Source organism: Macadamia integrifolia, chromosome 13 (genome assembly GCF_013358625.1).
Source record: "Macadamia integrifolia cultivar HAES 741 chromosome 13, SCU_Mint_v3, whole genome shotgun sequence".
NCBI lineage: Eukaryota > Viridiplantae > Streptophyta > Magnoliopsida > Proteales > Proteaceae > Macadamia > Macadamia integrifolia.
In genome coordinates this window covers 17,794,250-17,802,842 of record NC_056569.1, presented here as the reverse complement: position 1 = coordinate 17,802,842, position 8,593 = coordinate 17,794,250, and the positions used below count along the sequence as shown (strand labels likewise).

General features: G+C 46.0%; 1 non-coding gene and 1 pseudogene across 1 annotated transcript; both read right to left on the bottom strand.

The window, feature by feature from the left end:
- Positions 1-1,259: 1,259 nt before the first annotated feature.
- On the bottom strand, positions 1,260-4,439 carry LOC122060317 (annotated as a pseudogene).
- Positions 4,440-4,672: 233 nt separating this feature from the next.
- Positions 4,673-4,828, bottom strand: LOC122060289. Its single transcript, XR_006134317.1, has one exon. It is a non-coding gene; the product is annotated as a 5.8S ribosomal RNA (ribosomal RNA).
- Between the last annotated feature and the right edge of the window lie 3,765 nt (positions 4,829-8,593).

The following is an 8,593-nucleotide window of genomic DNA, read 5'->3' as shown; positions in this document are numbered from 1 at the left end:
AAAAATTAGAAAAAAAAAAGAGGAAAGAAAATAAGCAAAAAAAAATTTCTCTAAATTTATTTCTCTCTTCTCTCTCCTCCATCTTAGCACTTTTGGACTCAAAAGATCTCACAATCAATTGTGGGTTTCTCCCTTTTAGGAAAGAGAAAATTGTTACTCTACCTTCCCATTCCCTATAAATACAACTCATGTAAGAGGAGGAGAGACAATTCATTCTTCTTCTAGTTTTTTTTTAGTTGCTCTCTCTCTCCCTCTCTCACTCTTTGATTTTAGTTCTTCTCTATTTTGGCTTTAATCACTTTTGTTATAGTTTTTTTTTTTATGTCAATTAATGCAAGCACTCTTTTATTTTTATTTAGTTCTTTTTTGTTTATGATTTATGCAATTGAGTTGTAATTTTTTAAGTTATAGTTCTAGGCTTAGATCTAGGTGACAAGATCACGAGCCGTGGAGCAATTTTTTTTCAAGTTCAAGCATTGATTCAAGTAAGTAGGCTCCTTCAGTAGTCTTCTCTCCCCCCTCTCATTCCCTCTTATGACTACCCTTTCTTTCTTAATTTAGGATTTTTATTTTCAGTCGTTACATTATTGCTGTTCCTTTCCCCCAAGGTTCATGGCTAGTGTATGTGTTGGATTTGCCCCTCCTAGCCATAGAACCATCGATTTATTGCTTTTATTTTAATTGTCTCCCTTTCTCTAAAGTCAGGTAGAGTAACCCTTGTAAGAGTGACTCTCTGGTCAAGTAGGGAAGCTCATATTATGATGCATCCCTCGGGCTAAGTAGAGAAACCTACTTGTGAGTCTCTCTCTAGCTTTATCCCCTTTCTTTTACTTTATTTTTATTTCAGCTTTTTTTTTTCCTTTATTTATTTATTTTTTTAATTGCGTGGGTTGTTTATTTTCAATTATTTATATATTTAATTTTAATTGCGTGGCTTGCGTCTTTAAATTCTTAGATGACGAATGGTTAGGACGTTATTTTTAGGACGGTAATTAGAATTACATCACAACCATTAATCAGTTCACTTTCGCATTATTAAAAGAAATTAAAAATAAAGTGGCTGCTCTCCTTGTGTTTGACCCGTAGCTACACTGATCCGTACGCTTACGGTTACATTTTAAAATCTCAAACAACATTGTCTGCTGCCCCTCTATGTGGCCCCTCGAAAATCACTCGGGGAGTGGCACCCCCTCCATCAAGGTAGCTCTTATGCTCTTTGCCCCTTTCCAGAAGGAGACATGAACCCCCCAATAAAATATACCGGTCTATTTTTTGAGCTTCAAATATCCAAATCAAATGAAACATGGTATGAAATTAAGGAAAAATCTGGCACACGGAAGCTTCGTGCCACTGGCTTTTCAACCAAGTGCGATGACCAATTGTGTGAATCAACGGTTCCTCTCGTACTAGGTTGAATTACTATCGTGACACTATCATCACTAGGGTAAAACTAATATGTCTCACGACAGTCTAAACCCAGCTCACGTTCCCTATTGGTGGGTGAACAATCCAACACTTGGCGAATTCTACTTCGCAATGATAGGAAGAGCTGACATCGAAGGATCAAAAAGTAACGTCGCTATGAACACTTGGCTGCCACAAGCCTGTTATCCCTGTGTTAACTTTTCTGACACCTCTAGCTTCAAATTTTGAAGGTCTAAAGGATAGATAGGCCACTCTTTCATGGTTCATATTCATACTGGAAATCAGAATCAAACAAGCTTTTACCCTTTTGTTCCACACGAGATTTCAGTTCTCGTTGAGCTCATCTTAGGACACCTGCGTTATCTTTTAACAGATGTGCCACCCAGCCAAACTCCCCACCTGATAGTGTCCTCTACCTGGATCACCCCACCAAGGCTGGCCTTGGGTCCAAAGGAGGGACAGAGCCCTGCCTCCAACTCACGGAGTATGTAAAATAACGTTAAAAGTAGTGGTATTTCACTTGTGCCGTTTCGAGCTCCCACTTATCCTACTCCTCTCAAGTCATTTCATAAAGTTGGACTAAAGTCAATCTCAACAGTGTCTTCTTTCCCCACTGATTCTGCCAAGCCCGTTCCCTTGGCTGTGGTTTCACTGGATAGTAGACAGGGATAGTGGGAATCTCGTTAATCCATTCATGCGCGTCACTAATTAGATGATTAGGCATTTGGCTACCTTAAGAGAGTCATAGTTACTCCCGCCGTTTACCCACGCTTGGTTGAATTTCTTCACTTTAACATTTAGAGCACTCGGCAAAAATCACATTGCGTGAGCATCCACAAGGACCATCGAAATTCTTTGTTTTAATTAAACAGTCGGATTCCCCTTGTCCGTACCAGTTCTAAGTTGACTGTTCGATGCCCGGGGAAGGACCCCGAGGGGGCCATTCCCAGTCCATCACCCTGACCAGCACGCGGTGGCCTACTCTCACTGTGAAAGCAGCTCGAGTAGTCTGTCGATAGCTGATGGGTTTAAAACTGGGACCCTGTGCCTAGCCCTCAGAGCCAATCCTTTTCCTGAGGTTACGGATCCATTTTGCCGACTTCCCTTGCCTACATTGTTCCATCGACCAGAGGTTGTTCACCTTGGAGACTTGATGCAGTTATGAGTACGATCGTGCGTGGTCGGCACTCGGTCCTCTGGATTTTCAAGGGCTGCCAGGGGTGCACCGGACACCACACGACGTGCGGTGCTTTTCCAGCCGCTGGACCCTACCTCTGGCTAAGCCATTTCCAGGGTGGGAAGGTTGTTAAACAGAAAATATAACAATTCCCGAGGCCCCCGTCGATGTCTTCGGGCTTCCTAACGTTGCCATCAACCGCCACGTCCCGGTTCGAGAATTTTAACCCAATTCCCTTTCGGAGCACGTGAGCATACATGCTCTCTAACGGGCTTCCCCCGTCCCTTAGGATCGACTAACCTATGTCTAAGTGCTGTTCACATGGAACCTTTCCCCTCTTCAGCCTTCAAAGTTCTCATTTGAATATTTTCTACTACCACCAAGATCTGCACCGACGGTCGCTCCGCCCAGGCTCACGCCCCAGGTTTTATGGCGACTGTCGTGCCCTCTTACTCATCAGGGCCTATCAGTTGCCCCGACGGTTGAGTATAGGTTGCGCGCTTCAGCGCCATCCATTTTCGGGGCTAGTTGATTCGGCAAGTGAGTTGTTACACACTCCTTAGCGGATTTTGACTTCCATGACCACCGTCCTGCTATCTTAATCGACCAACACCCTTTGTGGGTTCTAGGTTAGCGTGCAATTCGGCACCGTAACCTGGCTTCTAGTTCATCCCACATCGCCAATTCTACTTACCAAAAATGGCCCACTTGGAGCTATCAATTCCATGGCGTGGCTCAACAAAGCAGCCACACCATCCTACCTATTTAAAGTTTGAGAATAGGTCGAGGGCGTTGTGCCTCCGATGCCTCTAATCATTGGCTTTACCCAATAGAACTCGCCTGTGGGCTCCAGCTATCCTGAGGGAAACTTCAGAGGGAACCAGCTACTAGATGGTTTGATTAGTCTTTCGACCATATACCCAAGTCAGACGAATGATTTGCATGTCAGTATCACAGCGGGCCTCCACCAGAGTTTTCTCTGGCTTCGCCCTGCTCAGGCATAGTTCACCATCTTTTGGGTCCCGACAAGTATACTCTCACTCGAACCCTTCACAAAAGATCAAGGTTGGTCAATGGTGCAACCCACAAGGGGATCCCACCAGTCAGCTTCCTTATTCCTTATGGGTTTTACTCGCCCATTGACTCGCACATAAGTCAGACTCCTTGGTTCGTGTTTCAAGACAGGTCAAATAGGGAGCCCGACAGGCCGATGCCCGAAGCATGCAGTTGCCAATAGGCATGCCATCGAGGCACATGTTGCCTACCATGATCATGGTGATGACATCTCCTCAAGCAAAACGCGATAACCCGGCTTGGGACGCCATCGCAATCCACATCGGTCTATACCCCGAGTCGAGGGCGGACTGATTATTAACCGTTTCGCATCCAATCAAGATGCATCGTTGGCCCCCATCTGCTTCCCTCCCGACAATTTTAAGCACTCTTTGACTCTCTTTTTAAAGTCCTTTTCATCTTTCTCTCACGGTACTTGTTTGTTATTGGTGTCTCGCCCATATTTAGCCTTGGATGAAATTTACCGCACAATTGGGGCTACATTCCTAAACAACCCGACTCGTCGACAGCGCCTCGTGGTACGATAGGGTTCGAACATGAAGAGGATCTCACCCTCTCCGGCACCCCCTTCCAGGGGACTTGGGCCAGGTCCACCACTGAGGATGCTTCTACAGACTACAATTCGAATGACAAAGCCGCACGATTCTCAAGCTAGGCTCTTCCCGGTTCGCTCGCCGTCATTAAGGGAATCCTCGTAAGTTTCTTATCCTCCGCTTATTGATATGATTAAACTCAGTGAGTAGCCCCGCGTGACCTGGGGTCACTGTCGAAATGCCATCGAATGGTAATCAGGGTCACCAGAGCCCAATGGGAGCAGAACACACACATGATGTCTGAACAATTGCAAAGTGGCTCGACCCACCACTCATCGTGAAGCTTGTCACACAAGGAGCCCTTGACTTTGGGCTGACTGCACCTCAAACAGAGACACAGGGGGCCAATCTTTGCTCCGCACCACCACCACAAGGGGTAAAGGAGGTGGGGCAACATGACACATGACACCCAGGCAGGCATGCCCTCAGCCCGATGGCTTAGGGCGCAACTTGCGTTCAAAGACTCGATGGTTCATGGGATTCTACAATTCACACCAAGTATCACATTTCTCTACGTTTTTCATAGATGCAAGAGCTGAGATATCCATTGCCGAGAGTCGTTAAGATAAAGATTCGAATCTAGGATGACCACACCACACCAAAGGCGCAATGATGTCATGTCCTTTTCGTTGCGAGTTCCTTGGCACCGACTGCGCCGGTGGTTGTGTTTGGGTCAAATGCTACGAAGGATCGTAGGCCAACCTTTTACAAGGGTCAGGAAGGAAGGAGCTCACGCTCCCACGCCCTACCTTGATCGCATAACACAACATGTTCACGAGTCATGCTAGGCAGGTATCGACAATAATCCTTTCGCAGGTTCACCTACAGAAACCTTGTCACGACTTCTACTTCCTCTAAATGATAAGGTTCAATGGACTTCTCGTGACGTTGATGGAGGTGAACCACCCACGTCGTCACGATCTGAACACTTCACTGGACCATTCAATAGGTAGGAGCGACGGGCGGTGTGTACAAAGGGAAGGGACGTAGTCAACGCGAGCTGATGACTCAAGCTTACTAGGAATTACTCATTGAAGACCAACAATTGCAATGATCTATCCCCATCACGATGAAATTTTCAAAGATTACTTGAGCTCGTCGGCCAAGGCTATAGACTCATTGAATACATCAGTGTAGCGCGTGTGCGGCCTAGAACATCTAAGGGCATCATAGACCTGTTATTGCCTCAAACTTCCATAGCTTGAGAACTCACTTACTTGGTGCCTTGGATAAATGAGGGCACCTCTATTTATAGTCACTCTTAGTTACAATGATTGGCTAAGATATGTACATGTGTCTTACATCCAAAGATTGGGGTGGAAACTAGAAGCTTCCCGTCTCCTTAGTGGAGAACTCTAGAAACCTCCCTATATAATATTTCCTTATAAAATATCTAGAGTTCCACACTTTGGTAGAAATCTCTAGAAATTGGGCCTTACTAAGCCCAATGGTCTAAGTCCATGGGCTTAATGGCTTGACCTGTGGGCCTTCAGTGGGCGGTCTGTGACACTCTCCCCCACCTAATTCGGTGACGTCCTCGTCGCATCTTCTTTGTGGAACCTTTGTATGTGGTCTTGGAACTGCCATAAAGAGTCGACGGGTTACCAACTTGCTTCGCTCTCTGGTAGCTCCTTCCACTTGACTAAGTATTCCCTACTAAGTGGTACTCCTCATCTTCGGATGACTCGATCAGTGATCATGTATTCAGCCTCCTTATCGTAGGAAGTAGTGATAGCCATTGGTGCTCTTATTGAGGCTCCACGACTTGGGTCTTCCTTATCTCTATGGTATGGCTTTATTAGGCTTGCATGGAAGACTGGATGGATCTTGAGTTTAGGAGGTAGGCTCACCTCATAGGATACTTTGCCCACCTTTTTGGTTATCTCGAATGGGCCTTCCTACCTACATACCAGCCCCTTATGTACCTGCCTTAGGGACTTAAATTGTTGGGGTAGAAGCTTCACAAGTACCAAGTCCCTGATCTTGAAGTTTTCTAGTCGCCTCCCTTTGTCAGCCCATTTCTTCATCTTTTTGGTGGCCTTGTCTAGGTATGACTTAGCCACATCTAGCTTTTCTTGCCACTCCTTGGCAACCTTAAATGCCGAAGGGCTCTTCCCTATGTAGCCGGTCATCACCGTATTTGGTGTTAAGGGTTGTCGTCCCGTGGCAATTTCAAATGGACTTTGGTTCGTAGCCTTACTTCGTTGGAGGTTGTAAGAGAACTGAGCCATATCAAGCAACTTGGCCCAGTCATGTTGGTTAGCACTCACGAGTGTCCTCCAACAAGCTATTAATGCACTCTGTTTGCCCATCGGTCTTGGGATGGAAGCTTGTTGACAAGTGTAGCGATGATCCCAACAACTTGAATAGCTCTGTCCAGAACCTCCCTGTGAAGCGAGGGTCTCGATCACTTATTATGGATTGTGGCACACCCCAATGTTTGATGACATGCTTTAGAAATAGCCTTGACGCTTCTTCTGCCGTACAATCCCTTGGTACTGCCACGAATGTGCCATATTTTGAAAATCTGTCAACCACCACCATTATTAACCCACATCTTTCTGACTTGGGTAGGGCATTGATGAAGTCCATAGAGACACTCTCCCATGGTCTTTTTGGTATGGGAAGTGACTCCAGTAGTCCCCTGGGTGGTTGCTGCTCCACCTTATCTTGTTGGCATATAAGACAAGTTCTCACATAGGCCTCTATGTCATCCCACATCTGAGGCCAATAGTAAGCCGCTTCCAACAATGCCCGCATGCACCTTTGTCCTGGGTGGCCAGCCCATTTAGTGTCGTGGCATTCACGAATGAGGTTCCTCCATAGGTTACTCCATTTAGGCACATAGAGTCTCCTCTTATTAGCATAGAGCAAGCCATTTTGCTCCCAAAATCTTCATGTCTTGCCTTCCCGTGTAAGGGTAAGTATGTTCTTAGCCACAGGATCATTTTGGAGGCCCACTTTGATCAACTCTAGAAGTTCCCCCTCCGGTTGGCTAAGAGAAGATAACTCCGCCTTTCTACAAAGCGCATCAGCCACCTCATTGGCCTTACCCGGCTTGTATTCAAAGACGAAGTCAAACTCTACGAAGAAGTCTTGCCATCTAACTTGCTTAGGACTCAACTTCTTTTGGGTTTGAAAGTAGCTAGTGGTAATGTTATCCGTCTTCACCACAAACTGTGACCCAAGTAGGTAGTGTCACCATGTCCTTAGGCAATGCACCACCGCGGTCATCTCCTTCTCATGGACTGTGTAGCGTCGCTCTGTCTCATTCAACTTACGACTCTCATAGGCAATGGGGTGCCTTTCTTGCATTAGCACCCCACCGATAGCAAAGTCAGATGCATCTGTGTGTACCTCAAATGTCTTGCCATAGTCGGGTAGGGTAAGCACTGGTTCCCCCATGACAGCCTTCTTTAAGTCCTCAAAGGCCTCTTTGCATGCATCCGACCATAACCATGGTCGGTTCTTCTTTAGTAAGTCTATAAGTGGAGTTGCCCTTCTTGAGTAACCTTGAATGAAGCACCGATAATAGTTAACTGAGCCAAGGAAAGACCTTAGCCCAGTCACTTTAGCTGGTGCCTCCCATTCTTGGATAGCCCGCACCTTGCTCTCATCCATTTGTAAGGTTCCACCTCTAATCTTGTGACCAAGGAACATCACCTCCTCTTGTGCAAATGCACATTTCTCCTTCTTGATATAGAGCTGATTGTCCCTTAGTTCCTTGAAGATGATCTTCAAGTGCTGCATGTGCTCCTCCAACATGTTGCTATAGACAACGATTTCGTCCAAGTACACCACCACAAACTTGTCAAGGTAGGGATGGAAGATTTTGTTCATAAGGGTGCAAAATGTAGCCAGGGCATTCATGAGTCCGAAGGGCATCACCAAGAACTCATATGAGCCATATCGAGTCATGCACGTTGTCTTGGGCTCATCACCTTCTGCGATGCGGACTTGGTAGTACCCCAATCATAAGTCTAACTTAGTGAAGTACCTTACCCCACCAAGTCTATCAAATAGATCTACTATCAAAGGAATGGGATACTTATTCTTGATTGTTACCTTGTTCAATGCCCTGTAGTCGATGCATAATCGAAGCGATCCATCATGCTTCTATTGAAAAAGAACTGGGGCACCGTAGGGAGCTTTAGAAGGGCGAATGAATCCCACATCCAATAATTCCTTGAGTTGCTTCCTTAGCTCCTCCAACTCTAGCGGTGACATTCTATATGGTGCCATTGCTAGTGGCTTGGTGCCTGGCTCCAACTCAATGGCATGATCGACCTCCCTCCTAGGTGGGAGCCTCTTGGGCAACTCGTTT